At 37.9% G+C, this 19,160-nt stretch overlaps 1 long non-coding RNA gene across 1 annotated transcript in view; it reads left to right on the top strand.

Moving 5' to 3' along the window:
* The window catches only part of LOC110332871, a 43,880-nt gene that overhangs the window by 23,795 nt on the left and 925 nt on the right, over positions 1-19,160 (top strand). The window contains exons 5-6 of the long non-coding RNA XR_002381048.1: positions 10,036-10,098; positions 15,491-15,574. This is a non-coding gene — a long non-coding RNA (uncharacterized LOC110332871). The remainder of the gene's footprint in view (positions 1-10,035; positions 10,099-15,490; positions 15,575-19,160) is intronic.

Genomic DNA, 19,160 nt, shown 5'->3' with positions numbered 1-19,160 from the left:
AACGAGAGAGCTTACTGAACAGTATGAGACAAGGAGCTTTCAGAAATGCAGCTGACTTACATTTATAGAATTACATTTTCTATAAATATTCATGTATGAGGGTTTTTCCCCCAATTTTTATTAGATATTTACTTCATTTACATTTCAAATGCTATCCTGAAAGTTCCCTATATCCTCCCCTGCCCTGCTCCCCTACCCACCCACTCCCACTTCTTGGCCCTGGCCTTCCCCTGTATGGGGCATATAAAGTNGGCATATAAAGTTTGCAAGACCAAGGGGCCTCTCTTCCCAATGATGGCTGACTAAGCCATCTTCTTCTACATATGCAGCTAGAGACACAAGCTCTGGGGCTACTGGTTAGTTCATATTGTTGTTCCACCTATAGGATTGCAGACCCCTTCAGTTCCTTGGGTACTTTCTCTAGCTCCTCCATTGGGGGCCCTGTGTTCCAACTTTTAAGAGCAGTTTGTTTCTCTAGTGAGATTCCCTTGGAGAAAACTAAATTTCCATTTGTAAGTGGTCATCAGTTGGAGATAACTTCTTGCAAATGTAATTTTTATTTGTCTGATGTAATTATTGTCTGGAGGTTTACTGCCTCAGTCTTGTTAACCTAAGCCTAGTCCTGGAATCTTCTAGCCTCTGTACAATCTAATTTAGGCCTAGAATGTTTTCTGGCTCTGAGGCTTACTGCCAAATAAGGTCACCCCCTTTCTAGTTCTTTCTTATCTCTGGCTAGCTTGTTCAACTAGGCCTTTCTGGTTCAAAACTCCTTACAAAGCTGACTGATTCAATCTGGCTTCTCTCAACTTCTCAATGAATTTCTCTGTTTGGTCTCAAACTAACTCTGGCAGTCTGTTCTGATCTTCTGACTCCCCGTCATTCTCTGACTTGTTCTGTCTTCACCTGTGTCTAGCTTGTTCTTTCTTGGCAACTCGTCTCTGTACAACTGTCCCAATAAAACTAATGACTCTCCATTTCTCTCTCTGCTCTGCCTCTCAAGTGGCTTCACTTTCCTCTTTCTCCTCATGAGAGTTGGGCATATCCTAGTCTATCAAATCTTTCTCTGATTCATGACTTTGTCACTCAATTAGCCATCACTTTCAGACATGGCTGCTTCCTTCGACAAACTAATTTTACCTTCAGTCCTTCAGTGTTTGAGATTAGGGTGTGTTTGTATTCTAGCCAGATGGATTAAGGGTGTGTGCTAAGGGCTGAGTCACACCACAACTAGAAACAAGTTTGGTTTTTGTTTTTTTTGTTTTTTAAGTAAATAACAGAATCTTGGAATCCACAGTGTGACTGAATATCCTGCAACTGCTTCTGGACTGGGGATAGGGGTACCTCCTTTCAGCTATAGGACCTGTGCAGGTCTTTTGCATGCTACCTCGGTCTCTGTGAGTTCATATGTGCGTCAATCCTGTTGATTTAGAGTGCTTTGTTTCTTTGGTGTGATTTATCCCCCTATACTGGCTCTCACACTCCTTCTACCTCCGCTTCTGCAAGGAAGCAATTTGATGGAGACATCCTACTTAGGACTGGATATTCCTCTCATTTGGAAAACTGTCTGGCTATGGGTCTGCATTTGTTCCCATCTGGTACAGGAGGAAGCATCTCTAACAATGGCTAAGCAAAGCACTGATCTGTGAACGTGGCAGAATATCATTCGGAGTCATTTTATTGCCGTTGTTTTAATACAACAGTAGTATTTGGTTTTACCCTAGGTTACCAGGATATCTAGTCTTAGGTTAGTCATCACCCAAGAGTGTTAAGTATGGAATGGGCCTTATGTAAAATCAGAAGTAGGTTGGCTACTCCCACAGGGTTTGTGCTACCATTGCACTAGCATATCTACAGGAAGAACAGCATTGTAGATCAAAGACTTTGTGGCTGGTTGGTGTTTACATTTCCCCTTTGGTAGTGTGCAGAGAACCCTCCTGTACTAAAGGCACTAGCCCACAGGGGTGAGGGCTCTATGAAGTCATCATCTTGACTTCTTCATATTCAACGATTTGTGCATTTCTTATTTTCAGCAGTAGAGTCTTGCTGTCAATTTTTATTTGTGATTTGGATAATGAGGACTAAGGTTTGCCTTTATCTAGTACCTAATCTCTCTGTAAAGTTATTTCATATAAATTATTTTTCTTTTATTATTATTATTTGTTTTCCTTCATTAAGACAATACTAGTTTTCCCTCTAAGTCAATAGCCATAAACTATTATTTCTTATTAAAGTGAGTTACTGTGCATGTTATTTACATAGATCACAATAGGCTAAAAGCTCTACACATATTTTAAAAACACTGTTGCAAAATTAAGGTCCTTAAGATGTTTACTTACAGGGAAGCACTGAATGATTTGAAAATCCTTGTTCTACAACTGATATGACTACAGTGTTAATCTCAGGCTCCTGGGGTTTAAAAATGTTTTGGCTTCTTCTGATTATTTTCACAGTCTTTTAATATATTCTTTGACACTGAAATAATGTTTCTTATAGGTATTCAAGAAAGAACCCATGGTAACAGGTTCAAACTCTAGTACAAAGCAGTTTAAATTACTTGAGGTTGTTCTCATAATATACTTTGCTGTTCAAACGATCAAGACTAGTTATTTTAGCTAAGTATTTTCTTTGTTACTCCATCACAATCTAAGAGGAACATTACTGAGTTATAGAAAATATTAAACTAAGGAGACAGGATGAATTTAAAGGAAGTTTTACCAAGATCATGAAATTATAGAAGCTTCATTCTCTATGTCCCCCAAATCAACCCTGGGAGATATTATAGAAGCAAAGGAGAAGCAAGGACTGAAGAAGCTGATGAAAGATAACGCACTGAGAGACAAGAATGAAGGCCTAATTAATACAGAGTGCATGGTTTGTAGTTGACTAGAGCTTAGGAAAGCCAGATGGTGAAAGCAGCAAGCAGAAGGGTGAAAGGGTTCTGTTTTAGTTCTCAGCGTTGGTTCTCAGACCAGAGTCATCCATAAATTTGGGCTTATATCACATGTTTTGTCCATTTTAGTCTTAACTAAAGTAAATGAGAAGCTCAGAGGAAGGCCTGGCAATGCATTTAAACCATCCTCCCAGTGATTGGCACATGGTTGAGGAAGGATTTTTAAGCTGCTTTGTGTCTTTCCTACATATTATCTAGGGATACAGGTAGCATTCTGGCTGGACAGACATCTGTCACCACCTCAGTAGACCAGAAGATCAGTGTCATTGCCAGTGGTGGGAATAAGATATCTTGGTTATCTAGGATTTCCTGGAGGGGTGGAATGGCTAGCTATTTTACAGTATTTATTTCTCTGTGGATATCCAGGGGATGCCATCTGGAAAATATAGTGTACCACTCACAGTTATTCACCCAAGAAATCCTGCTTCGGAAGCTGCCTCATGGCTGGTGAGTCCCCAAAGTCACCAAGGACTCTGTACAGTATGAGAGAGTTCACCAGTGGCTGCGCTGCTCACCAGGGAGTGCAGAGATGAATTGACATACTTAGGAGAACTTGGGCCATAGGCTACAAGAAGACTTCAACAGAAGTAGACCAAAATTTATTTCAATTTCACAATTTCACAGCAATTAACAATGAAAAAAAATGAAACTAAAAATACAAGATTAGATATTGAGGAGCATACTTATTTGGGTTGAAAAGAATCATAACAAAAAATATATTAAAGAACTGGCTGTTAAATTAATATTTTTTGAGGAGTTTTGAACAAACATATATGTAACAGTTAGTGATCTATTGAAGTTAGACTGTGTACTGGCCCTAAGTTAGTCTATATTGTGTAAAACTGGATTTTCAGATCATTTCCTGCCTAGAGAGGATCTACTTTATAAGGAGTGTTTTACTCCATTTTGAGGATGAAGAATGACCTGGGTGCACATGTGAATGGCACCATCTGTCTGGTACCACTCACCCCCACAAAGCAATGACTGATAAATGACATTCCTGGGAATGGAAAGGGTGTTATTCTATAAATCTCCTGGAGTGAATCAAGACTGTAGGGGCCCAGGGTTTATTAAACTCATACGAGGAAAACCAGACTCATATGCATATCAGACTGTCTTCATTGATTTCTGTTGCAGTAATAGACAGCACAACCAAAAGCAGTATGGAGAGGAAAGGATTTATTTCACCTTGTGGTTTAGACTCCATCCTAGAGGGGAGTCAATCCAAGAACCTAGAGGCAGAAACTGAAGCAGAGACCACAAGAAGATGCTGCTTACTGACTTTCTTTCTGTGACTTGCTCAGCCTGCCTTCAGGTTGCATCTACAACACAGGGTGACCTTCTCCGGGGTGGAGTTTCCCACAGTGGAGGAGGATGGGAGGGAAGGGTAGATTGATTTTTAAAAGCTGGCTTTGCTCAGCTGTGGGGTTATAAATCCAAAATCTTCAGGGAAGTTAGAAATTAGACAATCAAAGTTTGGGTATTTTATATCCACAAATAATAAGTTATGGATAAATGTCAGTTGATAAATTAACCTTATAAGTAGTGAAACAAATATAAATTTGAAGAAAGCTAAGAAACTAATTTTTAAAAACATTTTAAGCAAGTCCTTTCTTAAAGCAAATCTAACTCAGGTAAAGTGGATGCAATGCTATTATTCCAGTGAAAAGTTGATGAGAGTAATTATAGGTCTTCACGGGAATAAATTTGAGAATTCAAATAAAATGTCTAAAAATTACTCATATATTATATGGTTCAGTAATTGTACTTCTGTAATCAAGCCTAATGAGATAATCTGTAATAACCGAATCTATACGTTCATTTGCACATTCAGTGGCATCTATAATAAATGAAGATGGAAGTGACTTAAATGAGATTTATAATTAGAAAGTGGATACGATAACATGCCTACTTAGGAAAATAGTGTTGTTTCCCCTTTGAGCAAGCTCTCCCCATTCATATGCTTTTGGTCAGGTTTCTAGTATCAGGCGTGTGTTTTCTCTGGTGGAGCAGGCTTCAACTCCAATCATAAAGTAGTTGGCATCCCCAAATAGTTGTGTCTCTATCAGCTCAGTAGGCATATCTTGCCTGCCAGGTCAGCCAGTGTTGTAGTAGGCATGATTTTCAGTTGATGAGGTTTCTTCCCAAGCAGCCTACCTAACACACCTTGCAGCACTGTGGATACCATCCAACAGGCAGGGAGTTCTGAACCCATTCCAACTTGATTTCTCTGTGTCCTGTTTCTTCTGCAATAGGATATTAGCTTTTAGTTCCAGAGGACAACCTACTTAATAATAGTGATTATTAGTTGTCTTTTGTTTGGTTGGTTGGTTGGTTTTTCAAAACAGAGTTTCTCTACATATCCCTGGCTGTCCTGCAACCTGCTGTGTAGACCAGACTAGCCACGTGATCAGTCTGTTTCTGGCTGCCAGGATGTAGGATTAAAGGCATGAGCTGCCACTTCTTGGCTAATAATTTGTATTCTTTAAGGGTTTCTGGGACCACTTGTGGCTAATAACTCATAGAATAATGTTCCACACCTAGCACTAGATTCTTTTAAAGATGTGAACATATTCTGCAAACAGCATTACCCATCCATGAAGGGTACCTACCTATGTCCCAGGCTCTTTTTAAAATTTGTACATTTTTAATTGTAATTTTTAGTTTACAAAGTAGTAGATTTTTACATATATGGAATTTTTTAGTTTGTAAAATTTTCTGTGATTGTATACCCACTTAGGGACTAGATAGAAAGAAACAAAGGTTCAGAGGAAAAGAAAGAGTGATGTTGTATCTAGGAGACAGTATTCCACAGACTCTCTCCCCATTCTGTGGCTCTTACATTCTTACATTCTTTCCTTCCTTGCTTCTATCACATTTTATGAGCCTCATAGCATAGTGGGTTTTATAGATGTCTCATTTAGAGCTGACCACACAATAGAAAATTGATTTCTCAAAATATCATGAAATAGGGCTAATGAAATGGCTCAGTGGGTAAAGGTGCTTGCTGCCAAGCCTGACCACATGAATTCATTTCCCATAACCCACATGATGGGAGGATAATACTGACTCCTCCAAGTTGTCTTCTAGCCTCCACAAGTAAGCCAGGGCATGTACATTGCCTGCCCCCCTTCTCCTTATACTGTATAAGTTTTAAAAGTAATGTATCATGAAACAATAATCTTTGAGACTGGGTACCTTGTACAAATTAATGGCAAAATACACATGTACACACACACACACACACACACACACACATACACACAGAGACACACACAGTTTAATGATGAACACATCTTACTAATTATTGTTTAGCTTAACTGGCATTTGAAATTTTGGCATTCATGCAACTTCAACCTTCTAAACTTACAAGTTTATAAGTAGCAACACTTATCTGCTTCTTTAAACTATTCACTTTTTAAAAGTATTTGACTGTCAATTTTTATTATTGTAGTTTTTTGCAAAAGATTTATTTATTTTATGTATGAGAGTACACTGTTTTCAGACACACCAGAAGAGGGTATCAGATCCTATTACAGATGGGTGTGAGCCACCTTGTTGTTGTTGGGAATTGAACTCAGGACCTCAGGAAGAGGAGTCAGTACTCTTAACTGCTGAGCCATCTCTCCAGCCGCCTGATTGTCAATTTTATCAATCACATTATTTGCTTTTTTGCCAGTTCTCTTCCTAAAGGGATTTAGAGTTTGATTCCACCCCTGGAAATGAAATCACTTAGGAAGATTTTAAAGAGTTCAAAACAAATTGTAGATTTCATCTATGATAGACATTAATTGTAAATACTATACTTTTATAAAAACTCCTATCTGTTCTTCCTTTCTTTTTCTCTCTCCTGGTCTTTTTCATCCTCCTTCTCTCCTTCCCCTTTCTTTTTTGAAACAAGGTCTTGCTCTGTATCCTTGCATGGCCTAAAAACTACTATGTAGACCAAGCTGACCTCAAACTGGGAGTGATCCACCTGCCTTTCTCCACCCCAATCAACTGCTCATCTGGCGACAATCTCCAATTTCTTTCAAAACAGTGTAGATGAGTGTCCCGGAAGGGAGTAGGAGGTTGGTGAGATTCTGGAAGTGATGAGGTCCAGGGAAGTTGAACCTTATACTTTACAAAGCCAAAGTTGTATGAACCATAAACAATTGGTAGTGGGAAGAGATGGACTCTGATGTGCTAGAGTCTCTCCAGGTCTTTCCAGGTGCTCAAGTGCTACAGTTTCCATGAATTATCATTCATATCAAATGGATATTTCAGTTATTCTTGAGTTCTCCATGCTCCTGTAAGTAACACTTTACCTATATTTCTGTAGATAAAATCAAACCTTATTCATTGGTTTACCAAGTTGGGCCATGGCAGAATCATTTCTTTGTGCCCTAACTTGTATGAGTAGACATTTGTCTCTCTGTCCCCTGGAAAATTCAAACAACAATCACTGTCATTGTCATTTCCTAAATAGTTTATAAAATCACTTTTTTTTTTTTTTTACTATACTACTTGGCAATGTCCCTTTTCATTGATTGCAGAGATTACATTATTTTCTATCCTTGGGTATTTTGGGGTTGACTATGTACCTTGACTGGTATGTTAGAACACCCTAAGGATTATTTACTGTGTTGTGTATATGCCATCTTGATGAGGAGACTGGACCTGGGGATAGAGTGAGAGGTAGGAGAAGCAGAGTTCCATAGTCTGTCAAGCTACAAAAGCCTGCAGCAGATCCCCAGCTGACTTGTAGATACGTGAACATAAATGATTACTTGACTCACCTAATTGATAACATCCAAGAATACTGTCTTAGTTATGGTCTCTATTGATGCAATGAAGCACCATGGTCAAAAAGCAAGTTGAGGAGGAAAGGGTTTATTCAGCTTATACTTCCACATTGTTTATCACCAAAGGAAGTCAGGATAAGGACTCAAATGGGACAGGAACCCAGAGGCAGGAGCTGATACAAAGGCCATGGAGGAGTGCTAATTATTGGCTTGCTTCTCCTGGCTTACTCAGCCTCTTTCTTATAGAACTCAGGACCACCAGCCCAGGTATGGCACTACACACAATAGGCTGGGCCCATCCCCACTGACTACTAATTGAGAAACTACCCTAACAGCAAGTTAGGATCTCATGAAGGCATTTCCTCAACTGAGGCTCCATTCTATCTGAGGCCTCTGGTTTGTGTCAAGTTGACACAAAACTAGCCAATACAAATACCATTACTCATAAGTAAAACAGAAAAAGATAATACATTTATTTATTTTGTGGCAAGAATTTTAGGTGATATATTTTCATAAATTAAACAAAGTTGTTTTTGGAGGCAAGAGAATTGGTTCTGATATTTTTTTTCTGGATACTAAGGAAAAAGACCTGTGACAAGTCGTTTACTTTTTATGGGCTATATTTACTTCATTTTTCAAACCAGAAAAACACTTTTCTAAATGTAAACTTGGCCCATACTTAACCTTGATATATATTTTACGTATAAATTGAAGTTTTGCAATATTTTAAATTGCTTTGTTTATTCCTAGGGATTTCACACATGTATAAAATGAAATATGGTCATATATATATATATATATATATATATATATATATATATATATACACACACACACACACACACACACACACACACACACACACTGATGACATGATCGTTCCATGGTATAGTTAAGGGGAAGGTTTCTGTTGAAGATACTAGAGAGAAAACAATCAGAGGCATCTGAAAGTAGAGAGAAAGTAGAAGGCTAAAATTGGCCAATAGACTGGACCTGGCTTTGAGAGACACAGAAGCAGAGCAGAAAGATAGTGTTGGAGAGATGATGGGTAGAAGTGAGAGATGGATAAAGACAAAGAGCTCATGGACAAGAGGCAAGATATAGCAGGGTTATAAGGAGAATGAGTATGGGAGAAGGAAGCTCCTAAGCTGAAGGAAGTTTAGGATAAAGGAGGGGGTGAGAAGAACCAAGGAGAGCCAGGATGTCAGCATGAAATCTGAAATATGTAACAGAAACTTGTGATACTGAGGGAGCTTGGAGGCCAGCACATATTCTGGAATGCTAATAGGCACCACAGATAGCCATTTGTCCCCTCTGCCAGTGATAAGAAAAATGGCTCCATTTGGTAGAGGAGATTCAGCTTTCCAAGTTCTTGAGGAGTGCTTGTTTTTGTCTAACCACCAGAATTTGGGGAAGTAAAGTATCCTTTGGACCTGACAATATACACTCCTCTCCTCTTCATCTCCCCCCACCTCTCCCCCCAAATTTCATTAACATGTCTCCCTCTCAATTGCATATCTTGTTTGTTTGTTTGTTTGTTTTAATAGGCACTAAATCCAGTTAGTGCTGCCCATATGTACATGCATGGATATAGGGCCATCAAATAAAGCATAGGAATTCTATCAGTGGCCATGTCCTCAATAAAGAATTATTCCCCCTCAATCAGCTAATACATACTTAGCAGGGAATGTGGTTTGAATATCATCTATCCCTTTGGTGCAAGAATTTTGCTGCCATGGTTTTATGCAGGCAGCCACAGATGCTCTGAGTTCACAGGGACTACAGCCATGCCATGGCTAATAGACTCCATTTTATTGTGCTCTTAAGACATTAAATTTCAACTTCATCTACTTCTATAGTTCTATCACCAATTAGAATCTCTTATAACTGTTACAATGTAAAGGAGGAAAGGTGGGATTCTAGAGAAATTACAGGCAGAGTCAGGATAAATATTAGACTAAGATTTGGAGAACCAAGGTGAACAGAGGCACCTGGATACCTAGATGATCATCTGAACTTGCAAGACAGACGCTTTTTTGAACCCATATTTTCACTCTTTCCAGATGACAGTCTTCGTATTTCTTCAATATTTTTCTACTTTAGCCTTAGAAGAGTATGGGCGAGCCAATAGCAGAAGTCCTTCATTAAAGTTACATACCTTGCTTCAGATTCTGCCTCCCTTCCGCCCTCCCTTTTTCCCTTCCCCCCTCTTCTGTGTTATTTAGGTTAATTAATGTAAATGCATATGCAGATAGAAAAACCTTACTTATTTCTCTGAGAGCCCTCACTTTTGTCCCTAAGGTGATGTTTTAGAGGCTGCTACCTGGAAGGATTTACTATCCTCCAGGCAAATATAATAAAGATGTAAGTATAGAAACAACTTTCACATGTATGTTTATTCATCCTCCATTGCTTTTTATAGGGGATTGAAGAAAGGAATTGCCACACAGCAGGGGAGACTGGGGAATACAGATTTTTATCTGGGTGGCAGACTGCCCAGATAAAAAAGGGTAGAAAGGGAGAATGGGAATTGGGAAGCAATTATCCATCTCTAGTACCATGATAGATTTCTACGGTTTGCTTCTAAATTTATGGAACTATGAAATACTTGCATTTTACAGACCCCAATTTCTACTATTTTAATGTGTTCCTTCTCTCCTTTTGCAATGTTTCATTTTGCCACGTGTCTTAAGGTGCTGCATATTTCTCATGCATAGGTATCAGTGTCTCTTGACACATTACAGATCTGTAAGTAAAACTTAATGAAAATACAAAAATGTGGATTTGGATTTAAGAACTGATTGGTATCACAACACATGCATTTATTAAAGTTGTTTTATTCCATATCATCTGAATATTGTTGGAAACAAAGGAAGGTGACAAATTTTAACAAATAGATATGTATTTTGAAGACCAACCACAGGCATTGTTATTATGTATGCAGAGTATGAGACAATGGAATGTTGATTTTCAAAATTGTATAATAATTTTATGTTTAATCTTATTACAGTTAAAAAAAACCTATTCTTTACTATTAATTATATAGAGATTTCTGCATGAGCACCCAAGAGTATCTCTGAGTTAATCTTGTGAAGTTAATGGCTTGACCAGGTAAGTCAAATTATAAGCAATGAACTTATTGTTAAAACTAAGCTGCAGGGACTTTCAACACAGGACAGAGGGTACAAGTGATTTCAGGACACTATGGAACACAACCTTAGAAATATTAAAGATAGCTGCAGACTGGATTTCACATTTGTTGTGTCTATTAGGAATGAGGCTGAGTTCTGCAAGCAGAAGTGAGTTCTGAGCTAGTGCAGTGCACTGTGGTATAGAGAAAATGAATGAAATCATACCACCTGATGTTTGTAAGAACCTTTTACATGCACTTCTGTTTTATATTTTCATATATTTAAGACAAGGTAATATAGACTTTTAAAGATTAAATGACTTGACCTAAACTGTATAAGCGCCAACCAGTATTTTCTACAGCATCATTTTTACAGCATGCTTGTGCACAGAGCCTGTTGTAAATGCTGTGGTCCTGAGGCTCCATGTCTCACAGAACTCAACTTTTCACACCCTCCATCCTTTCTGACTCTTGGTCCCACTTTTTAAGTATCTTTTTTCTTCTACATTGAACTCCCATGAATGTGAGTCAATTCTCTGCACAGATTGTGTGGTTTACCTTCTCATTCTGGACCTGGACTAATTCTGTGAGCATAACACTTTGTACCTTTGGTCTCTGTTATATTTGCTACAAGACACTGAATGAGGGAACTGAGCACTAATAGAAGTCCTAGAAAGAAAATCTGGCCTACTATAATACTTTCCTGTCAAACAATATGGTTGTACATGATTTAAACAGAAACATAGCTTGATCCTATTTTGATTCAAAGAGAAACATAATTATGCACCCATCTCAGTCATGATGAATGTTATACCATTGAATTTTCCATTTTATAATGTCTTCTCTACCCTCAAAATAATACTTTGGGGCTGGTGAGATGGCTCAGTGGGTAAGAGCACCCGACTGCTCTTCCGAAGGTCCTGAGTTCAAATCCCAGCAACCACATGGTGGCTCACAACCATCCNTAACAAGATCTGNCGCCCTCTTCTGGAGTTTCTGATGACAGCTACANTGTACTTACATATAATAAATAAATAAATAAATAAATAAATAAATAAATAAATAAATAAATAAAATAATACTTTGATCTGATCATTTTTTGAGTCAAATCATTGTAAGAACCAAAATTATATTATTTCCTTTCTTCATTATATAATTATTCATACAACATTTTAATGGTTTTATATAATTTCAAAATTTGCATTATTTTTATTCTGCAATTTGTATGTGTATAACTAATTCAGCCAGTATTCTATATCTCTGTTTGAGTTTTTAAAGCATTATATTTGAAAGTAAAAATATAACAATCCTATCTATCTATCTATCTATCTATCTATCTATCTATCTATCTATCTATCTATCTATCATCTATCACATATATATAATCCTATCTATCTATCTACCTATCTATCTATCTATCTATCTATCATCTGTCTATCTTTCATCTGTCTATTTATCTATCTATCATTTATCTATATGTCTATCTATCTGTAATAAATCTCTATGACTACATTTCTAGTTCAGAGGTACTGCATATAAACATACAGATAGAATATAGAGAGAATAAAATTAATTTTTCTTTTAAAATGGAATTTAAATGTATTAGAGATACAATTTAAGAGGAAAACAAAATCATGGAAGTATAACTAATGTTGCTTTTGATAAGCAACCACAGTTATCCACTTATTTGTTCACAGAGACATTGCATGCAAGCATAAATGTGTGAAGATTAAGTTCAATTCTTTCATTTGAGAATACTTATGTTTTCTCTTATACCCAACTTATGAGAGTCTAGATGTTCTTTCCAAACAAAATGATTAGTGAGAGAAAGAAGCTTGGGCTCTTATGTCACTGTTCAATGTTTGGAGCTCACTGCTATTTAACTCCTTATTTAGTGCATAGCACAGGTAATCACTGCAGATTTTACTATACAGCCTTTATTTCTGTTGTTTTTCTCACTCTGCCTGTCCATTCACTTTGAAAGAAGGAAGGTTTTTGAAAATCACTTTCTTATTTCTCTACATTTTAATATAATGTATTTCGATCATATTCTTTCCCCTCCCCCAAATCAGCCAAAGTCCTCCCCCTTCCTTACCCATCTAGCTTTATGCTTCCCCCTCTCTCCATCTGTCTTTCTCTCAAGAAAGCAAGTCAGAAAACAAACAAAAAACAAATCCAAAGGGCAAAAAACCCCAAGAAATTAAAAACTAGGACAAACAAACAAACAAACAAGCAAACAATCCACCACACCATAAGAATAACAAAAGAGAAAGCACCACAAACATGCAGTTCAATTTGACTTGGCCAGGTACTCTTTACCATGAAAATGAAGCCTGTCCTGGAGTATGGTTAAAATACCCAGGGTCATCCCATTGGAGAAAACCAATATTCTTTCTTCCAGTAGGTATCAGCTGCAAACAGCTTTTTGGTTGGAGATAGAATTTATGCCTACTTCTGCTTCTCCATGCTGGAATTTTGTCTGACTTCAGTTTGCACAGCTATTGTACATGCTGTCACAATCTCTCTTAGTTCATTTGTGTTGTACCTGAAAACTCTGTTTTCAACCTACTTTATAAAGCATCCCACCTCCCCTCCAACCTACCACCCAGCAGAAGTAGTGGAAAGAAAAGTTATTTGGACATGGGGGAGATAGACAATTAGAAATAGTTCTTCTCTTGGAGGTGAGCCCAATCTTCACTGTCAGGACATCAACAATTCAGTCCAGTAGCAAACACCAAATACGAATCAGCAACTTCAGTCCAGTTCTCTCAGCAGACACCACACATGAACCAGCAGCTGCAGTTCAATCCTGAAGAAACTGCAAGGCTAGTCTACTAGCTCAAGGCCACAGAAGCCACAGGAAACTCCCAAGAAATGTTTTGGTGAGATTCTCTTTATGGCATTACCACAAACAGAGCTCAGCAATACAATGTAAGGCAAACCAATGCATGTTTGTTGTTAGTGAAGAATAGCAAGGTAGAGCAAAGCAAACCAATTCTCATGTCCCACTGTGGGGGTCATATTTATATTCCTTCTATACATGTGTACTTTTATGTGTTTTGCTATAGCAGAACATCCTTTTTCACCTGTGTCTGCTTCAGAAAAACATTCTTTCCTCTGTCTGCTTTAGTAAAGCATCCTTTCACCCATGTGCCCTGGAAAAACGTCATTTGATATAACTGACTCTCCAAAGAAAACAGAGTTTCCACTTCAAGAGTGTCTATTTTAATTACAATTGACTGCAAGAACATGTTTCTCTGGTGAGGATTGTGTGATACATTGCTCTATGAGCATAGAAATATGTCATTCAGAGTTATTTTTATTGCTGTGCTCATTTAGCAGAATAGTAGTATTTTCCTTTAGAGCCTGTGACCTGTTCAGTCTCAGATTCTTGGCATCATTAATAGTGTCAGGTGATGGTTCTATGTCATGAAATGTGCCTTAAATCAAATTAAAATAGTGCTTGGCTACTCCCATAATATTTGTTCCATCATTGTACCAGTATATCTTGTAGGCAGGACCCTGTTGTATATTCATTATTTTTCCATAATGACATTATAGATGTCTTGTTGTTCTTTTGAATATACAGAAAAGTATAGATTCTGGATGGATGATGTGACTGAGGGAACGAGAGCCTCAAATGATTTTAGCAAAACATAACTATGCAACCGACCTGGGTGTTCACCTCAGAATACCAGAGATAAGAGAATGGTTTCTGCTTAAAACCATTCTGTTTGCAAGATCAGTTTGCTACAAAGCTATCCTGTACCTTAGCTAACAGCTTCCTTGCCTGGGTCTCAAGAGATAACCTGGAATTTTTATGTTAACTCCTGTGGCCAATGTAAAGTTTTCTGATCTTCTTTCTTATTGTGGCAGAGTGCCATTCTGATACTTTTCCTGGGAAATCAATTTCTACTTACCTCCAATAAAGAGAGCAACAAGAGATCAAATAAACAACTCCAACTTGCTGAAGTAATAGGCTTATTGGGGTTACTCAGAAGAGCATGGGTGACGCAAAGGCAGATGCATCATGGAATAATTATTTCAGTATGAATGACGACAGGTGAAACTGTAGCAAGGACTACTCTGCACAACTTACAGGCACCTACTTGAATAAAGAACATTGTCTGCTCTACCCACCCCCAGCATCTGTTTACTGCTTATACAACCTCTTACCCAACCCCAATACTTTTGAAACAGGGCTTCTCTGTGGCTGTGCCGAAATTTGCTCTGCAGACCAGGTTGGTCTCAAACTCAGAGATCCACCTGCCTCTGCCTCCTGAGCACTGTGATTAAAGGCATGTGCCAATACTGCCTGGCTAGTAAGGGGCTTCTTGAGTCTTGTAAGTTTCCCTGATCCTGATGAGTTTTGTAACTTGTGAATTCATAAGCTTTTGATCTCTCCCAGGGAGAGGCTGTCTCAATCCAGAGGAAACAACTATAGGAGCACAAAGAAAGTATGCAGAGATAATTTCATTATCTTGCGCATTAGAAAGTTGGACTTTTCTATTGAAATTTGAGTAGGAATAACATTTTATTTAGAAAATAAAGTCCCTTTTGAGTTTTAAAGTCAATGCTTCATTTTTCTTTGTTATTTAACACATGCTCTTTTCTCCTTTCTTGAAGGTTCTATGATATTCTTTGAAAATCTATAGATTAAATTTCTCAATAAACATACTGTATGAGGGATGGAAGTTCTTGTGCTCACGGGTAAGCAGCAGGAGACCCAGCAATGTTAAACACACAGGGTTGTCTTTTCATGGAGAGAGATGTATAACCTGTTTTGTTGTTGTTGTTGTTGATTTGCTTGTTTTTTGCTTTTCTCCAGAAGGCTGGGAGTGATATAGTTAATAGCTTGGTGATGATTTGTGTGGCTGAGACCAAACTGGGTCCTCCCATAGACATTTATCCTGAGCATTTTTTTTTCTCAGTCAATCTATAAAACTTCTCTTTATGGAAGATGTCACATGCAATTTATAAAGACTTTTGATGTTGATGTAGTCATGTCAACAAGCTGTGTTGTGCACATGGAACTAAGTTAATTATCACCAGAAAAAAAATATATCATCAAATTGTGCCATGCCAAAATATTCCTAAAGTAAAGTAGCCAGGGTCAGAGTCCTGAAGTTTGAACAATACCAGCTACTGAATTGTGTTGAACTGAACTGCATTCTTGCCTCCTATGAATTATCACTGCTGGCCATGGTATACAGGGACCCCCTACAACAGAATGTGAGCTGCAAGCCACAGATTTCAATGTCTTTATATTCTCTTTGACCTTATGAATTATTCCAGAGAAACATGTTGTAAATGGAATATAAGAGGAACATTATCTCACTACAAAGTTTTGGGAGTAGAGTCAGGGGAGAGAACACACAGCCTCAGAGTTCAGCATTTATATTTCAGTGCCACTTTTTTGAAAAGTAAATTGTCCAATTCCACAGCTATTTTTAGCAGAGATTCTCTATTTTAATCTTTTCAGAAGAATATTTTTCATATTTTGTTGGAGTGGAGTTAAGTGGAAGTCAGTCATTCTGTGAAGTAAAGCCTAGGAAAGCATCCAAGACTTTAAGTGATTTCCAACCAAATTTTTTTCTTTTTTCTTTTTTCTCGAGATAGGGTTTCTCTGTGTTGTCCTAGCTGTCCTGGAACTCACTCTGCAGACCAGGCTGGCCTCTAACTCAGAGATCTGCCTGCCTCTGCCTCCCAAGTGCTGGGATTAAAGGCGTGTACCACCACGCCCAGCTTCCCAACCAACTTTTATCCCAGTCTTGGTATAACTACCTCATCCAACCAGGGGTCTCTATGGAAATAATTTCCAGAAATATCAGAATAAATATTACTGAAGATTCTTCTGAATGAATCAGGTTATTTAAAATTTTTTTCCACTATATACTTTGGAGCTTGTCTGTATAGACATGTGTAATGAGTGGCCATTCTCTTATTCCCAGGTTTGTGTGAGGGAGATCGGGAGTAAGAGAGAGAGAGAGAGAGAGAGAGAGAGAGAGAGAGAGAGAGAGAGAGAGAGAGAGAGAGAGAGAGAGAGAATTTGATATACCAATAGATAGATCATAGATAGAGAGTTAAAGATAGATGATGTTAAAAGATTCCATCTACCTCTCATCCTACCTTGGTGAGGTTTGAATTTAGTGTGTATTCTCAACCTACTATTTTAAGTTTAAACCCAAATGATCAGTTTAGTTTTTGTTGTTGTTTTGTTTTCTCATCCTACAGAAGGAAAGTTTTAACATGATTTACATTTCCTTGTATATGGTCTTCTTAGGAAAAAAATGAAGTTTTTATTTGATGATAAAAGTAATTAAGAAATATTGATAACTTCTAATTCAAGGAAATTATTAACAGAATAATTATATAAATAGATATTCAAATCTTGATTTTTTTCAGTAAATCGTTGTATCTCTTGTTTGATATATCATCTATTTGAAGAGAACAGAGCACATAAAAATGCATAACGTAAAAAAACAAAAGCAGAAGCTGACAGAAAACAGACATTAAGATCTCATTCACAAAAAATAAAAGAGAAGTTAATTGAATGCTGAAGACTCAGGAACTGGACTGGCAAATAGTACTGTTAATACATAACAAAACTGTATATTCTAACAAAACCGAAGTATTTCATCTGTCCATAGCTAACTGGCCTTTGGGAATCTTCCGGTATCTTTCTAAATGAAGGAAGCTATTTCTCCTGCTTTTGTCTAAATGTTATCTCCAGTATACTTCCCTTATTTAATTACACATAGAGTTCACTGATTCCCTGGCTGATGCAAATAAAATTCTGGTTTCCTCATGCAACCTTTCAATGAAATACTTCAATAGGCATACAGTTACCTGAAGTTATTTAAAAGCCTGAGTGTGGGAGGACTGTAGTTGTTATCACTCAGGTGCAATACAATCAACCATCCAACTGTTCACCATTTCCAATGGCAGCTTTATTCCACAGCCTCCTTGCTTCTGAGATGCCTCTCTGGATCAATCATATCTGCCAGTGCAGAGGGAAATTAAAAAACAAAACAAGACATACTTTTGCTTGCAGACTAGCCATCCTACACAGAAGGGGATCATTTCTAATCAGGTAGCTGGTAGGGCTTCAGACATTTGCTAGCCTTAGTGTATTTGAAGAGTGCTCTGGAAGCACTTCTCTGCACGGAGAAAGCTGAAGTAGGATGCATTTGCAGTTGAGTTCTGAGTTGTGAAGCATCAGTGGAGCATGCTTCAGCCCGATGAAAGGCTTCTGCTAGCATGTTAATGATACACAGGATCGTTTAGCATGATTCATGGTGAATCCCATCAGTCCTTTTGCCTCTGTTGCTACGGAAAACCACTGAAGGGAAATGTAAAGCTACTTCAAAAAGGCTATTTGTCTTTGAGATCTCAATTTAGCAGGCCATTTAAAGCACAAATACAGTCTGGAGAGACAGCTCAATGCTTAAGAGCACTTGCTGCTCTTCCAGAGGGCCATAGTTTGGCTCCCAGGACCCACTCAGGCAGCAGGCAGCTCACAATTGCATGTAATTGCAGTTCCTAGGAATCTTCTGACTTAGAAGTAGGGGACACACACACGCACACAGAAGAAAGAAGAATAAAACTAAATCTAAAAAGAAGAAAGTACAAATAGATCATGCCATGTGAAGAAATTTCTTTGTTTATTGATTAACATAATTTTATTAATAAGGTACTCTAGCTGTATATGTAGCAGAAGATGGCCTGTTTGGCCATCATTGGGAAGAGAGGCCCCTTGGTCTTGCAAACTTTATATGCCCCAGTACAGGGGAATGCCAGGGCCAAGAAGTGGGAGTGGGTGAGTAGGAGAGCAGGGGTGGGAGGAGGGTATAGGGTACTTTCGGGATAGCATTTGAAATGTAAATAAAGAAAAATATCTAATAAAAAATAATAATAAAATAAAATATAAAAGGAAGCAATACAAAAAAAAAAAGGTACAGTGTGATATTTCTACATAATACTTTTGTGGGCTCCATCATGAAGACTAAACCAGCTTTGCAAAGTTTTGCCTCTTAATGCTGCCCCTTTTCAGGGAATGGGTCAGTATTTTAGCATAGGAATTTAGGAACAGATTACAAACACTTAAACCATAACATTGACTAAATAGATTTCAAAATTTCTATTTTGTTTTGTTTTGTTTTGTTTTGCTTTTTGCTTTGCTTTGCTTTGCTTTGCTTTGCTTTGCTCTGCTCTGCTCTGCTCTGCTCTGCTCTGCTCTGCTCTGCTCTGCTCTGCTCTGCTCTGCTCTGCTCTGCTCTGCTCTGCTCTGCTCTGC

This window comes from Mus pahari, chromosome 15 (genome assembly GCF_900095145.1).
Source record: "Mus pahari chromosome 15, PAHARI_EIJ_v1.1, whole genome shotgun sequence".
Taxonomy (NCBI): Eukaryota; Metazoa; Chordata; class Mammalia; order Rodentia; family Muridae; genus Mus; species Mus pahari.
The sequence above is the reverse complement of the archived record's forward strand: the minus strand, read 5'-3'. Positions and strand labels throughout refer to the sequence as shown.